The sequence below is a fragment of the Physeter macrocephalus genome, chromosome 3 (assembly GCF_002837175.3).
Source record: "Physeter macrocephalus isolate SW-GA chromosome 3, ASM283717v5, whole genome shotgun sequence".
Taxonomy (NCBI): domain Eukaryota; kingdom Metazoa; phylum Chordata; class Mammalia; order Artiodactyla; family Physeteridae; genus Physeter; species Physeter macrocephalus.
In genome coordinates, this window is record NC_041216.1 from 6139973 (window position 1) to 6154918 (window position 14946).

Genomic DNA, 14946 nt, shown 5'->3' on the forward strand with positions numbered 1-14946 from the left:
GTCTGCCCACCTCCTCTCCTTCTGTCTTTGGTTTTTCCTTTCTCCTGGGGTGGATGTTTCATCTCAGTCCTGCTGACAAACCCACACTGTTCCCTGGACACCCAAGAGTTCTCAGCAGGGCCTCCTGCCCCCCATCCCTCAGCATTTGGAGCTATGTGGGTGGGGGGGTGGATCCCACTGGCTGCATGGACCAGGGCACTACGTGATGGGTGAAAGAGCCCTTCAAATCAGGGAACAAAGGAGAGACATGTAGGAATCATGGGGCCTGCAGGGCCTTCTGTGCGCACAGCCCTCTACAGTTACAAAGTGTTTTGGCAGCCACGCACACCGCTTCCTCACAACCAACCCAGGAGCTCCCTCTTGGGACATGTGAAGAAACTGAGGCTCCAAGAATTTCTGTAACCTTGCCCAAGGTCACAAGCCACTTCAGGCAGAGCCTGAACTCTAAGCAGGTCTTCCCACCCCAAATCTGAGGCTCTTAGTGGAGATCATCAGAAGTGCCTTGAAATACACCCGGGCCAGCTCTTTCTGGGGGCATTGACAGCTTTTTCTGCATTTTGGACCAGGATTGGAAGTCACACTGCAGAGCCCTTTCTGGCTGCTTCCTGCCAGCTTGTGGCATGTAGTGTGAGTTCCGTCAATGTGACCCGAGCTGGATGGCCGGTCCGGACGCATGTGTGGCATGAAACCTTCAGGCAGATTCCCCTGCTTTCTCTGTCCCCTTCTAGTCTGCTCCGGGTTCTCGCTTCCTTTCAATAGCTTTCTCTCTCCTGCTGCTTTCTCTGTTTCTCTTTTTCTCTCCCCTTGTCTCTCTCTCTTTTCAGAGAATAAAAATGACTGGACTTGGCATTATCTGTTGGTTTCCATGGTAATAAAATCTGTTTCCGATAATGGCCCTTCCCTGGCTGTGGTTAGTTTTGGTAATTTTAGCAACACTGTTGCACAGGCCACCTGCATTTCAATACGATGCGAGCTGGATTCGACTGCTGCTTTCAGGTTGAATAGAAATAAGGGAAAGTGCTTGCTCTCGAATTTCTAGGCTGGATAAATCCACAAGAAGAAAAGGAAAAGTTATGTAAACCCCGCAAGCTTGAACGTGAGCGCAGCTTAAGACACGAGTGTGATCATGTCACTTTCCTGCTTAAAAGTCTCCCTTTACTGCGAACTCAGAGCTGGCAGGGTGAGTCCAGAACTGACCCCTAATCCCCCGTTCTGTCTTGTCTCCGGGCCTCTCCTTCTCTAAGGCTTTGACCTTAAAATGATGTTTCTTGCCTTTGAGTCTTTGCATATGCTCTTCCATCTGCCTGCAATGCCTTTCCTACCTTGGGCTACCTGGTGAGCTCCTACTCAGACTTCAAGAGTCCGTCCAAGCACACCCACATCCCTCCCTCAACATCTTTCTTTTTTAGGCTTCCCCGTAACTTGTACATTCTTCTATTATGCAAACATATCCCACTATATCAACATTTCTGTTTCTTTCTTTCTCTTGCATGCCTGAGTGAGCTCTTCAAGAACAGGGATGCCTGTTGAGTTCAGCTGTGTGGCTCCAGGGCCTGGCACAGAGCATGTACTCAGTGAAATAAAAATATATATGGTAACAGCTACCAAGGATGGCTCACTTTCTCCATGTGCCAGCCACTCGACTAAACACTGTATGTGCATCTTCTCACTGCCCCTCACTCTCCTGATGAGTGACCATGGAGGCACCGTACCCTATGAGGTACCATCATTTTCCCCATTTTACAGAGGAGCAAACTGAGGCTCAAAGGGGTCAAGATACTGGCCGCAGGTGACAAAGTTGATTAATGCGAAGAAGGATGAATTCAGGTGGAGCAGTTGAATGACTGGCTCTGAGCTCATGGCCTCCTTTTGAATCTGTAGGAAGATTTTCTTGGAAATCTTTAGGGGGAGCTGTGAGGGCTTTGGTTGCAGGCAGAAGTGGTTCTTGTCTATGTATGGCACGGGGTGGGGGAGGGGGTGGGGGGGGCTGGAAGGAGGGAGGATGGGAGGCGAGCACAGATGTGAGGGAGCTGCATACACAGATTTTGCTGATGCTGTGAATGTCCGGGGAAGTGTCAAGAAGACCTGGGGTAAAGGGGCCGGAGCCTTGAGCAGCCCAGCTGGAAAATGGGCTCTCACCTCAGCCCTTGAGCCAGTCTTGACTCTTCTCGGGGGGTTAGAGAGGGTCTGATGTGTGTCTGGGCCCCATGAAAGATTAAGATGGGCCAGCATTGTCAAGATGCTGGGAAGGTGAAGGTGAGAATAGAAAACACAGGGACCAGTTGGAAGACCGCTCAGCTTCTTTCTGCTGACAGCCGCCTGCCTTGCCGCCTGGACCGGCTGTGCTCTGATTCGTGTGCAAGACCAGCCCACGGCTCCCTTAGGACCCGCTTAGTGGCGTCTGTACTTGGAGTTAAAATGGCTCCAGAGAAGCACTTAGTTGGGCCTGAGTCTACAAGGGGGGCCTTGGGGACACTCAGAACGTTGGTTTTTTTTTTAAAGTGAGTCGTCGCCTCAACCCCTCTCAGTCCTGCAGGATTGTGGCAGGAGTTTGCTGCAAAGCATAGAGCCCAGGGCAAAGCAGAGCCCTCAGCTCTGTTCAGGGTCACCCAGGATGGGGCCTGCAGGGCCTTTCCACAGATCAAGGTCTGCAGGAGGCTGAGGGCAGTGGAGGTGGCTCCCGCCCAGCCTCTGGCTTCACAGGGGCTGGAGTTGAGCCAGACTCTGTCCCCAGCCTCCCTCACCACACAGTAACGGAGAGCAGTCTGATGTTCCTTCCACATTTGCCTTTATGTGAGATTGGGTAAAGTGACTTCAGAGGCTCTGGAAAGAGAGATGACAGGAGGTGATTATTAATAATAACAGCCAATGCTTATATAGCGCTTACTACACCACAGTGAAGTCCTAATATTATTCCCATTTTACAGGTTAGAAAACTGAGGCACAGAGAGGTTAAGTAATTTGCCCAAGGTCTCACACACACACGGTGGAGCCAGGATTTGAATTCAGGTTCACGCTCTTTTAACTACCAGGCAAGGAGTGACTGGTGGAAACACGACCGGAACCTTGAAGAACATTCGATCAATAACATTTGCGAGCAGCATCCATGGGCCAGCCTGGGCTCCGCTGTGATGATGGGAGGGTAGGATCCTAGAGGAGGAGAGGCCGGTTCCAGCCTCCAAGGATGCCTGCCGGGCTCCCATGCCCCTTGGAGGAGTTGCAGGCTGATGAGGCTGGGAACCCAGTAATGACCTGGAGCTGAGTTTTGGGATCGCAGACCAGGGTTTGATTCCCAGCTCAGTTACTTTCTACTCGCATGGTCTCGGGTAAGAGACAAGGACGCCTCCCAGCTTGGGTCCTTCTTCTCCCAAATGGGAAACACGTATTTCACGACGGCTCTCCTGCAGGCTGACCTGTGTTCCCCAGAGGTGATAAACGGCTTAGTGTTTTATGAATGTACTGATCTCCCCAGAGGAGAGGGAGTTTTAGAAAATACATATTCTAGAAGGAATAGCCCATTTTGACTCAATGTGGGGACCTTGAGCAGGGACCTCTTATAGGCACACTCCCCGCTCCCGAAGGTGCTCCTCTGCCTCCATCAAGCCTTTGTCCTGGCTGTGCGTCAGGAATCGCTTCTCTGCTTTGCACATAATGATGTCAATAACTATTGAATTGAGACGTGAGCTTGGAAATAGGACAATTGTTGAAATGGCCTCTTGCAGGCATGCCCAGTCTGGGACTTCTCAGATTCAATTTAGACAAACTTTTAACTCTGGCATCAGGAGGAGCGGCATAAAGTTATCCTTCTTTACTCCCATTTTGCAGGAAGTAAAACTGAGGTACCTGGAAGGCTGGGCCAGCCGGTGGTTAAGTCTGGAAATTCTGACTTGCAATATGGGACACGCCTCAGTCCTTGCTCAATGTTTTGCCTCAAGCCCTGGGAGGAGTTTGACTCAAACCAGGGCAGACCTAGGACTCACCCCAAAGATCCAGAGGAGCCAGATGCTCCCCCCATCCCCCCATGACTCCCAAGGTTCCTCTCCCATGAGCTGGGCCTTCCCTCTGTTGGTCCATGATTCCTGCTTGGCAGATGCTCTGAAATGGTCTGCCTGATCCCCTCCCAAAGTAGCACCTCCACATCATACAGGTCAGAGCTAGAAGGGCATCCTAGAACAAGAGGGGAAACTGAGGCCCCCAAAGGGGAAGAGGCTTTGCCCAAGGTCACTCTCCTAGTGTCCTCAGTAAGTCCAGATCTCTCGCCGATCTCCTAAGCTCATCCTTATGAAAGGACAACGACACCCTAATTCCTCTTCCCGTCAGGTAATAACTGTATTGTTTAAACTGTCTCTAGGATTTGTCAAACAATCAGAGATCGCAGCCAACAGCTGCCCTGTTCTCTCATTACCGGATACCTATAATTAATATTTATAAACCAAGAGGGTGCTTGTCTTTCTTTGCTGAAAAGGAATTCAGTGTTTCCAGTCTGTGACTGCAAACATAAAGCCTCTTGTTACCCATCAAGGTGGACCACTTCAGTAGACACACTTGTAATTGTAGCTGGCAGAGAACAGGACCCGGGGAGTGGGGAGGCGTTGGACAGAACCTTGGGGTGGGTGTGGAGGGGGGTGGGGGAAGGGAGACTGGCTGGGAAAGGAGACAGAGATACAGAGAGTGCTAGAGTCACAGAGATCTAGAGACACAGAGAAAGAAGAAAATAAAAAGCAGGGGCAAGAGAGAAAGACTACAACCCCAGAGAGAAAGGTGGATTTAGCCAGAGACCCAGGTGGAGTGAGAGGTGGTGGTGAGGGGCCCCAGAGAAACAGGACGGGGGAGACAGAGACAGAGATGTGCACACAGGAGACGGGCAGACAGACACACAGACAGAAAGATACAGAAAGGGTCAGAGGCAGAGAAAAGATAGAACAAAAGAGAAAACATAAAGAGGCCGAGGAAAGACGAAAGTGAGAGAACAAGAGAGGGAGAGAGGGCAGAAACTCATTGAGAGAAATAGGATGAAGACAAAATATCCAGAGAGAGTCAGAGAGAGGCAGAGAGGCCACCGAGTGACCTGGAGAGAGAGGCACACAGAGCAGAGTGGCTGGCGGGGAGGCAGAGGCGCTCACAGCTCTCGGTCCATCTGCCATCCAGTAGGTGGCACCTGGCACAGAACCTGCACATAGTAAGGCATTCAGCCAACCCACACACGACCTGGCACCTGGTTGCTCTCCCAGCACAGATCCTGGCATAAGCTCCCCAGTACAGGACCTGGGACCTACTAGAGATGCCCCTCCCCCAGCACAGATCTGGCCTATGGTAGGTGGCCCCAACTAGCGGTGGGTGGGACATGGTGTTTCCTTGGCGGGCCAGTGGTTAAGACTCAGGGCTTCCACTGCAGGGGGTGTGGGTTCAATCCCTGGTTGGGGAACTAAGATCCTGCATGCTGCGTGGCAAAAGAAAGAAAGAGAGAGGGAGGGAGGGAGGGAAGGAGGGGGAGAGAGAGGGAGAGAAGAAAGAAAGAAAGAAAAAAAGAAAGAAAAAAGAAAGGAAGGAAGGAAGAAAGAAAGAAAGAAGAAAAAAGAAAGAAGGAAAGAAAAAAGAAAGAAAGAAAGAAAGGAAGGAAGGAAGGAAGAAAAGGAAAGAAAATCCATAAAGGAGTCCATTCCAGCCTCCACACCTTTGCCTTGTGATCTACCCTGCCTGGGACCAGCAGGGGGCAGTGGAAGGCGCACTGGGCTGGGAGCCAGGAAATCCAATCCTGACTCTGCCACTGAATGGTTGACTTGGACAAGTCTGTTTACTTCCTCCTGCCTCCGTTCCCCCAGATGCTGGAGTGGTGGTGGCGGGGGTTGGTTCCAAACGGTCCCTCAGGTGTAGGATTCCATGACTTTACACCCTCCCTCCTGTCTTGTACCCCGCTCAGATGGCCCCTCATATTCCAAATGCAGCCAAGCCACCCTTCCCGGGCCCATCTGGGTTGTGGGCCAGCCATCCTGGCAAGGACAGGGCTCTTCCTGGGGCTTCCTGGGGCTCTCTGATTTGCACATCAGAGCTCGCGGAGGGTTTTTAGCTGCCCATGCCCCCGGGCCTTGGTGAAGCAGCTGGAGAAGAGGAAGCAGCAGCAAAGAGGCAGCCTTGAAAGCGGGGCTCTCAGGAGCTCTGAACTTGGCCCTGTGAAAGTGGATGCCGCATGGTTATTCATGAGGGCTGAGGCGAGGTGGCCTGTGTGAGAAGGAGGAAAGGTGGAGAGGGCAGGACTGGGAAGCTGGAAGCTGCCATGCTTAAAGGAGAACCAGGGACCTTGGAGGGAGATGCTTAAACCAGCCCCTTTATTTTACAGATAGGGAAAAATGCTACCTAACAGAGTACCACCAAAACTCAGTGGCTTCAAATAAGTCATTTATGTTCATAGGTTTGTGGGTCAGCTAATCTGGCCTGAGCTTGGCTGGGGGCAGCTGTACATCATGTGTCTCCCCTCCTTCTCCTGAGACCTGGGTATGTCCTTTTCATGGCCATAGCAGAGGTAAGAGACAAGCAAAAACACACACGTCCTCTCGAGGCCCAGGAGAGAACTTGGAGCCGGCTCGCCCGAGCTTCGACCTTATGCTACTGGCTGAAGCAAGTCTCCTGGCCAAACTCAAATGAAGAGATGGGGCAGCACACCCCACCCGCAGTGAGAGGGCACTGCAGAGTTCATGGCGAGGGCACGAATAAAGGAAGAGGCAAGGAGTTGAGGCCAATGATGTGATCTATCAAAAGCACCTACTCTGTGCCAGGCACTGGGCCCAGAGTTAGGGATTCAAAGTAAACAGGACAAAGGGGCCACCTCACGGAGCTTGCAACAAACATGTGAATAATGAATAAACAATAGAATCACAGATCATGAAATTAAAATAAAGGAAATCACAGGGGGTGAGACGGGGAGAAACTGAGGCATCCGCTTTGATGGTCTGGGACAGCCTCTTTGAGGAGGTGGTGTTTGAACAGAGTGAAAGGGTAAGAATAAAGAGATGGAGGAAGAGTATCTCAGACCAAGGATATAGCAAGTGTAGACTTCAAATTTGGTGCTCTCTCCAAGCTACCCTGCTGCCTCCTAGGGGGAAGGAGCCTGGGGATCCTTAGGGTGACCCCTTTCGTCCATCATCATGGCCACTGTCCTCATCAGCTCTGTCTGGATGAATAATAACTCCCCAACTGGGCTCCTACATCTGAACTCTCTCCTTCCAATTGGTACACCCCCCACCTCACAGAGCCCCTTTGTGAATCATGAGTCTGACTATGTCATGCTTTGCTCAGAGCCCTTTAAGGGCCCTTGAGGGCCTATAGGACGCAGTCCAAGCCCCTGAACCTCGGATTTTAGGCTCTGTCCAAATCAGCCCATCACCCCCCCTCCCCAGCTTTGTTTCCTGCCCCATCTTCCTTGCTCCTTTCTCTCCAACCAGACCAAACTTCTTTCTAAAACCTTCCCCGCACTCTCTTGCCTCTGTGACTTCAGCCTGTATCACTCGTGCCTCTTGTCTGTCCGGCTAACTCCTACTTTTCTTTCAAGAGCCAACTCCCTCATCTGGGATCCCACAGGGCCCTGAACAGCCTCTGTTGTAGCTCTCGCCATGCTGTATTGAAGCCATCTGTGGAAAGTGCTAGAGGCAGCATTGGAGCCGGTGACTTCAGTGCCCTTTTCACCACACCAGCTGCCTCGAGGGTAGGGGAACTCAGGATGGCTTTGGATGACCCCTATCCCAATACCATAGACTGTGTCTTCAACTGGACGGCAGGCTCTTTCAAGGTTGCGGCTGCATCCTAACCATCTCTGTGTCCCAGCTGCCAGCCTGAGGACTGGCTGTCCCAGAGGAGGGATCAGCTGATGTTTGGTGTGACTATACGAAGGCACTGGTGTGTTTTGGGGGTAGCACCATGGGCTGCCCGGAGGAAACCCTTCATCCTCTTTCCTGCTGGAAACTCCATACTCTGTCCTCTACGCTCTGGTCCAGGGGGCAGGCAGGGTTTTAGGGTGGGTAGCGGGGGAGAGATGTGGGGCTCCTTTAGGAACCAAAGAGGCCTGCCAGTCCCCCAGGCAGGCACTGGCTGAGGAAGATCTCCACTTGCCTTCAAGTCTGAGACAGCAGAATTCTGGGCCATGGTCATGGGTGGGAGAGAAGCTGAGTCTCTGCCAGCTTTAGGGGCAAAACTTTCAGCGAGAAGCAGAATGCCTGGCACACAGTGGGGCTCCAGGATGTGTTGAATGAACTGCAGGAAGATCTATGAATACTTACGAGCCTAAAGCCTGCTTCTCAACCTTGACATTAGAATCACCTGGGGGAGATTTTAAAACACACCAGAGCCTGGCTCCACCCTGGACCAGTGAAGTCAGAATCTGGGGTTGGGGCTCAAACACACCATTTTCCAGAAAGTCCTATTTTTTTTTTTTTTTTTTTTTTTTTTTGCGGTACGCGGGCCTCTCACTGTTGTGGCCTCTCCCGTTGCAGAGCACAGGCTCCGGACGTGCAGGCTCAGTGGCCATGGCTCACGGGCCCAGCCGCTCCGCGGCATGTGGGATCTTCCCGGACTGGGGCATGAACCTGTGTCCCCTGCATCCGCATGGGGTCTCTCAACCACTGCGCCACCAGCGAAGCCCCCAAAAGTCCTATGTTAATTAAGGTAACCTTAGATCTGTAACAGACAAACCTTTACATCTTTTTTAAAAAATTTATTATTTTATTTATTTATTTTTGGCTGCGTTGAGTCTTCGTTGCTGCGTGCGGGCTTTCTCTAGTTGCGTGGAGGGGCTACTCTTCGTTGCAGTGCGCGGGCTTCTCATTGCGGTGGCTCCTCTTGTTGTGGAGCACGGGCTCTAGGCGCGCGGGCTTCAGTAGTTGTGGCACTTGGGCTCAGTAGTTGCGGCACGTGGGCTCCAGAGCGCAGGCTCAGTAGCTGTGGTGCACAGGCTTAGTAGCTCCGCAGCATGTGGGATCTTCCCGGACCAGGGCTCAAACCCGCGTCCCCTGCATTGGCAGGTGGATCTTAACCACTGCGCCACCAGGGAAGCCCAGACCTTTACATCTTAATGGCCTAGTGCAGGAGAAGGATATCTTGCTTACGTAAAGTCCATTCTGCCTGGGGGTGGTTATGTTCCCTGTGGTCATTTAGGACCCAGGTGAGGGAGCCTCTGGCATCCTCAGTGCATGGTGTCCAAGGTCATCTGGGTTTCAACATCTAGTCAGCAGATGGGGGACGAGAGAGTGGAGGATTGCTTGGGAGGATTTTTATGAGCCAGCTCTAGAAGTGACGCACACGACTCCCACGGACATTCCATTGGCTAGAGCTCGGTCAGTGGTCCCATCTACATGCAAGGGAAATTGGAAAATTTAGTCCTTGGCAGGGAAGCCACTTCCTAGCCACCCTAGGAGGGAGTCATAAGTCTTGGTAGCCAGCTGGCCACTCTGTCACAGCTTCCCAGGTGATTCTAATGTGTAGGCAGGGTTGAGAAGAGCTGGTCCAGAGCTTCACGACTTGATCAGAATATTGTTCCAGATCCTCGCCACTCAGTCTAGTGTGATGGAGCTGCAGATGAACCCCCTCCTGGGTTGCCATGCCTTCGAACATCATGCTGTTTCTCCCAGCCCAGCATATAGGATGGGTGGGAACCTGCAGAGAATCTCAGGATGCAGGCCTCCTCCCCTGGGGAGGTCCACACAAGGGAGTGATGGGAGGTGAGGATGACCCCAGAGGGGTCAGCCTGGGAGGCTTGGCCTCTGCTCTGAAGCCATCAAAGGTTTGGAAGCGGGCAAGTGGCAGGATGGAGATGAGCTTTAGGAGGATTAATCTGGTTGTGCAGAAGCCTGGAGGAGGTGAGGCTACAGGTCCGTTGTGTTTGGACCAGGCTCTCTGAATGGTCCTGCCTGGTCCGGGGTCTCTTCAGTGTCCAAGAGAGTGATGGTCGTGGGTAGGAGAGAAGCTGAGTCTCTGCTAGCTTTAGGGACAAAACCTTTAGGCAGAATCAGAGTGCCTGGCAGATAGTGGGGTTCCATGGTTTGTTTCCAAGAGGAAGAGATGGAGCCTGCCTCCTGCTTTACCTCTAACATGCCCCCCTTCTAGGAGGTCTTCCTTTGACTCTTCGTGATTGGCCATCCTGAGACTATTCAGAGGAATACATTATAGATTCTGGAAGCAATTCTACAAAACCAATTTCTAATGTTTTATGCCATGGGAGTGCTGTGTAAGAACTATTTAGTCTCCCAAGGGGATACTTTTGTGAGGGAAACACTCCTTTGTGTATACAAGGTCTGGTGTGTTTGTAAGGGGGAATATGTACTTTGTAGTTAAATGTATTCACTCATTTATCTAACAGATACTTATGGAGCCCAGGTCCGATGCCAGGCCTTGGGGACACAACAGTGAGCAGGACAGGCTTAGAGTTCCTGGCCCTCAAGGAGCTCGTGGCCTTTCTCTCCTTTGCCTAGACTCAGAAGTGTGTTCTTCTGCAGATGATTCTACCTGTTCTGAAACGCCCATTACCGAGCCCCATTTAGGCCTATTCAAATTCAAGCCATCCACTGGCATCCTTTGATAGAGAACTAATTGGAACATAGACACAAAGGTACCTTTACGTTGTGTGCAGTAAACAAAACAATTTCCTCTTGAGAAAGTGTTTGTAAGGCATTCGGGCTTTGAAAATTTTGCCCAAAGATGGTGAAAGTCACAGGACTAGGTTTTGTGGAGGCAATGGTTTGTTTGTGACATTCCATTTCAGTCAGACTTAATAGTCTTAGCAGTTTAAAAAAAAGGATTTTATTGTGTTTCTGATTATACAAGTAATATATAAAAGTAGAACATTTGGGAAACAAAGAAAGTAGGAGGGAGAAAATAGTGATCACCCATAATCTTACTTTTGAGAAATAACCAGCAGTAGCAATTTTGTGTTTTTCCTTCCAGTTTTTCCACTAATGCTTACATTAAAAAAAGTCAGTATCAAAACATTAAATTATAATCATTTTCTCCTTTTATTAACATTTACTATAAGCATCTTTTAAAATGACATATTTTGAATTTGAATACATGCATATCATAATTTTCTTAACTAATTTTCTATGTGAAGCATTTAGGTTGTTTCTAGATTTTTGATATTATAAGCAATGCTGTGCTGTACATCTTCATGGATGTTTTGTCTGCTCCTCTGATTATTTCCTTAGTATTGATTCCTTTAGAAATTTAGAGTTAGAAAAAACAGCCAAACAATTCGAAGAGACACTTCACAAGATATGCAGATAGCCATAAGCACATGAAAAGCAGTACAATATCATTACCCACCATAGAAATGCACATTCAAACCACAATGAGATTACGTGATACACCAGATGGATAAAATTAAAAAGACTGACAGCATCAAGTGTTGGCAAAGATAAGGAGCAACTGGACCTCTCATACATTGCTGGTGCAGTTGAAAATGGTACAACTATTTTGGAAAATGGTTTCTCCTGAAGGTAAACACAAACATACACTATGACCCAGAAATTTTACTTCTAGGTTTATACTCAAGAGAAATGAGTGTATGTGTCTATAAAAAAAAATATACAAGAATACTCATAGCAGTTCTATTCCATCGTAGCCACAAACTAGAAATAATCTAAATACTCACCAATAGTTAACTGAATAAGTAAATTGTAGTACTTTCACACAATGGAATATTATACAGCAACAAAAAGGAATAAACTTCTGGTACATGCAAACATATGGATGAATCTCATAGGTATTAAGTTGAGTGAGAAAAGCCAGAAAAAAATTCTGTATAATTTTGTTTATATGAAGTTCAAGAACAGGCAAAATGAATCAATGTTTATTAAAATCAGAATGGTGGTTACTTCTGTGGGGAGATACAGACTCCAAAAGTACGTGAAGGAAGCTTATGGGGTTCTAGAATTATTCCTTTTCTTGATCTTGGTGGAGGTACATGGGTGTAGAGAAAAGTAAAAAATTTATCAAGCTGTATAATGAAAACAAATACACTTTATATGCTTTTCTGTGTGTAGGTTACCTTTCATTAAAAAAAAAAAAAAGAAATAGGGGTGGAATTTCTATGACATCAGAAGGTATTTCTGCCAGAAGTTCAGAAATGCCAGAATCCAGCCTCCCTAGTCACTGTCACCTGCATTTGAGGATTTAAAGAAGCATAACACCAGAAACGACAGCAAAACTGGAATCAAGTACCATTTTGTTCATAGCTATGAAAGTACCCGAAGTCCTAAATTCAGTACTCTAGTGCAAGGCGGAGTGGGGTGTGTATTAGTCAGGGTTCTCTAGGGAAACAGAACCGATAGGATATATATATAGGAAGAGATTTATTATAAGGAATTGACTCATGCAATTATGGAGGCTGAGAAGTTCTACAATCTGCCATGTGCAAGCTGAAGACCCAGGAAAGCTGTTGGTGTAACTCTGTATGAGTCCAAAGGCCTGAGAGACAGGAGATCCGAGGGCAGGGAAAGATCGACATCCCAGCTCAAGCGATCAGGCAGGAAGAGCTGGATTCTTCCTTCTTCCACCTTTTGTTTTAATTCAGGCCCTCAGTGAGTTCGATGACATCCACCCACACGGAGGAGGGCAAACCATTTTACAGAGTCCACCAATTCAAATGCTATTTTCATCCAAAACACCGTGACAGACACATTCAAAGTAATGTTGAGCTACATCTCTGGGCACCTCATGATCCGGTCAGATTGACACACAAAATTCGCCACACAGGATGCATAGCTGAAGCTTGAGTCTCGAGTGAGGCCAAGTACTTCCCTTCTCCTTGGAGTTAAGCCTTGAGGACAGCATCTTTAGGTGAGCCCACTAATTCCATCCCCCAGGAGAGAAGCAGGAAGTACCATCAAGAGCTCGCCACAGGGACGCTGACTTTAATGCCCAACGACCTCATCTGCCAAAGGACATGGGACTGGTCAACACCCACCCAACTCTGATCAATCAGATGGCAGCTTCTCCTTCTTTGGGGGGCAGTGTGGAGTCCTAAAGGGATCAGGCAGGGGATGACTTGTATGCGGGAGTAGCTGAAGCATTTCTTCCCACTCCTGATTCCAAGAAGGGCAAAGGGAATGAACATTTTGAAGGTTTTGGTCAAACTGTCCTCCAGCAAGATCGCATCAGTTTCCATTCTCACCAACAGCACAGAGGAAAGTGCATCTTACCACATCTCTGCCAGAAATGATTATTATTATTTTGTCAGGCAGGCTATGTGTCTGCAAGTTGCTTGCCTTGGACACCATCTCCAGAACTTGTTCTTTCTTTGCCTAAATTGCTCTGACTCTGATGTCTGGCTGGGTGAAATGAAACTGAGCATTTCTGCCACAGTGGATTAGATTTGGGATTGGGGAAATAGCTAGACCTTAGCTAGATCTCAGCATGACCCCTAGGGTATGGGAATCCAGGGTGGAGGCTCCTTTTTGGGCGGAGTGCCCATCGAGTCCTCTCTCTGGGTGCCATGCAGGTGGGCATGGACAACCAGAAAGCAGTGGCTGGAGCTTAGCTGTATCCCAGAGCAGGCCGAGCTATTTCTTTCTATTTCCACTGGGCTCTGTGCCCACAGTGGCCGAAAAGATGGTTCCCTTGTGACCCATTCCACATAGGTGTTTTGATGATGAACCCTCACACAGCAAAGAAATCTTCCCAGGGTCTTGTCTCTGTTTCCCTACAGACCCAAGCTAACATGCACATTTTTTTTTTTCAAAACCTTTTCTAATTTGACCACAAAAATGGTTGTTATAATTGGCATTTCTTTGACTACTAGTGAGGTTGAACCTTTCTTCCTAGATTTATTGGTTATTTGTCCCTCCACTTCTGTGGACTTGCTGTTTCTGTCCTCTGCCAATTTCTCCCTGAGGATTTCCTGGTGGTTTGACTGGCCTCAGAGCATCCTCTTCCTTTGCTGGGTGAGGCATGGTCTCCGTCAGCAAAGGCCTTTTGGGTCCTGAGCCTTTACGGGTGCGCTTGGATGTATTTTTGTTGGTGGTGGTAGCACTTGGCATTTTTGTCTACAAGTACTTTCCTGGGAAGCTGTGTCAGCCCTGCAATTAGCTCCCTCAATCAGGAAAGCAGCTCATCGTGAGATTAGACACAGCTCAGAGGCTGATTGCTGGGAATTTGGGAGAGAGCTGGCGGGCGATAATCTCCTGCTTTCTCTCTTTCTCTGTGTCTCTTTTCCTTTTCCCATTTAAAATAACTGCTTGATTGTAAAGAGGGATGATTCACACTTGAGATTTATTCTGTAACTTTGTGGGGAGGTTAAGAGAAAAGAACTACCTCTCCTCTTCCCCCTCCCCTCCCCAAGCTCCCAGATCCCTTCTGTTCCATTTGCTCCCACAGAAAGGCAGGAAGAGGGAAAAAAGGGTGAAGCTTTGGCTGGGCCCTCCCTACACGGGCCGGGGCAAAATCAGACAGCCTCCCTCACGCTGACCCCCGCTCTGGGAACCCACATCCTAATTGCAAATCTCCTCCTAACCCACCACCCCATCTAGATCCAGTACCTTACGTCTCTCGCACTGTCAAAAAAATACTTTCTATGTCTAACTCCAATCCCTCTTAATGAATTTCATTTTGGTTGGTTTGCAAGAATAATTTATTCCCATCTTCTCTGATGCCTTCCTCTGCAAGTACTGGCCAGCCTTCCCCTCCCTCCCTCCCAGCACCCCTGTATTCCTGCTTCCCTTCTTCCCTCTTTGCTCTTCCTTCCTTCTTGCCTTCCTTTCCTTCTCTTTCTCTCCTTCCCTTCCTCCAACAAATATTTATTGAGAACCCACCATGTGTCATGTATTGTTTTAGGCATGGAGGCTAGACACTGAACAAACCAGATATAGTCCCTGCCCTCATGGAGCTTACATTCTACTTGGGGAACAAAACAATAAAGAAATACACATACATTCATATTGTAATGACGGGTAGGGATCAATTCAATGG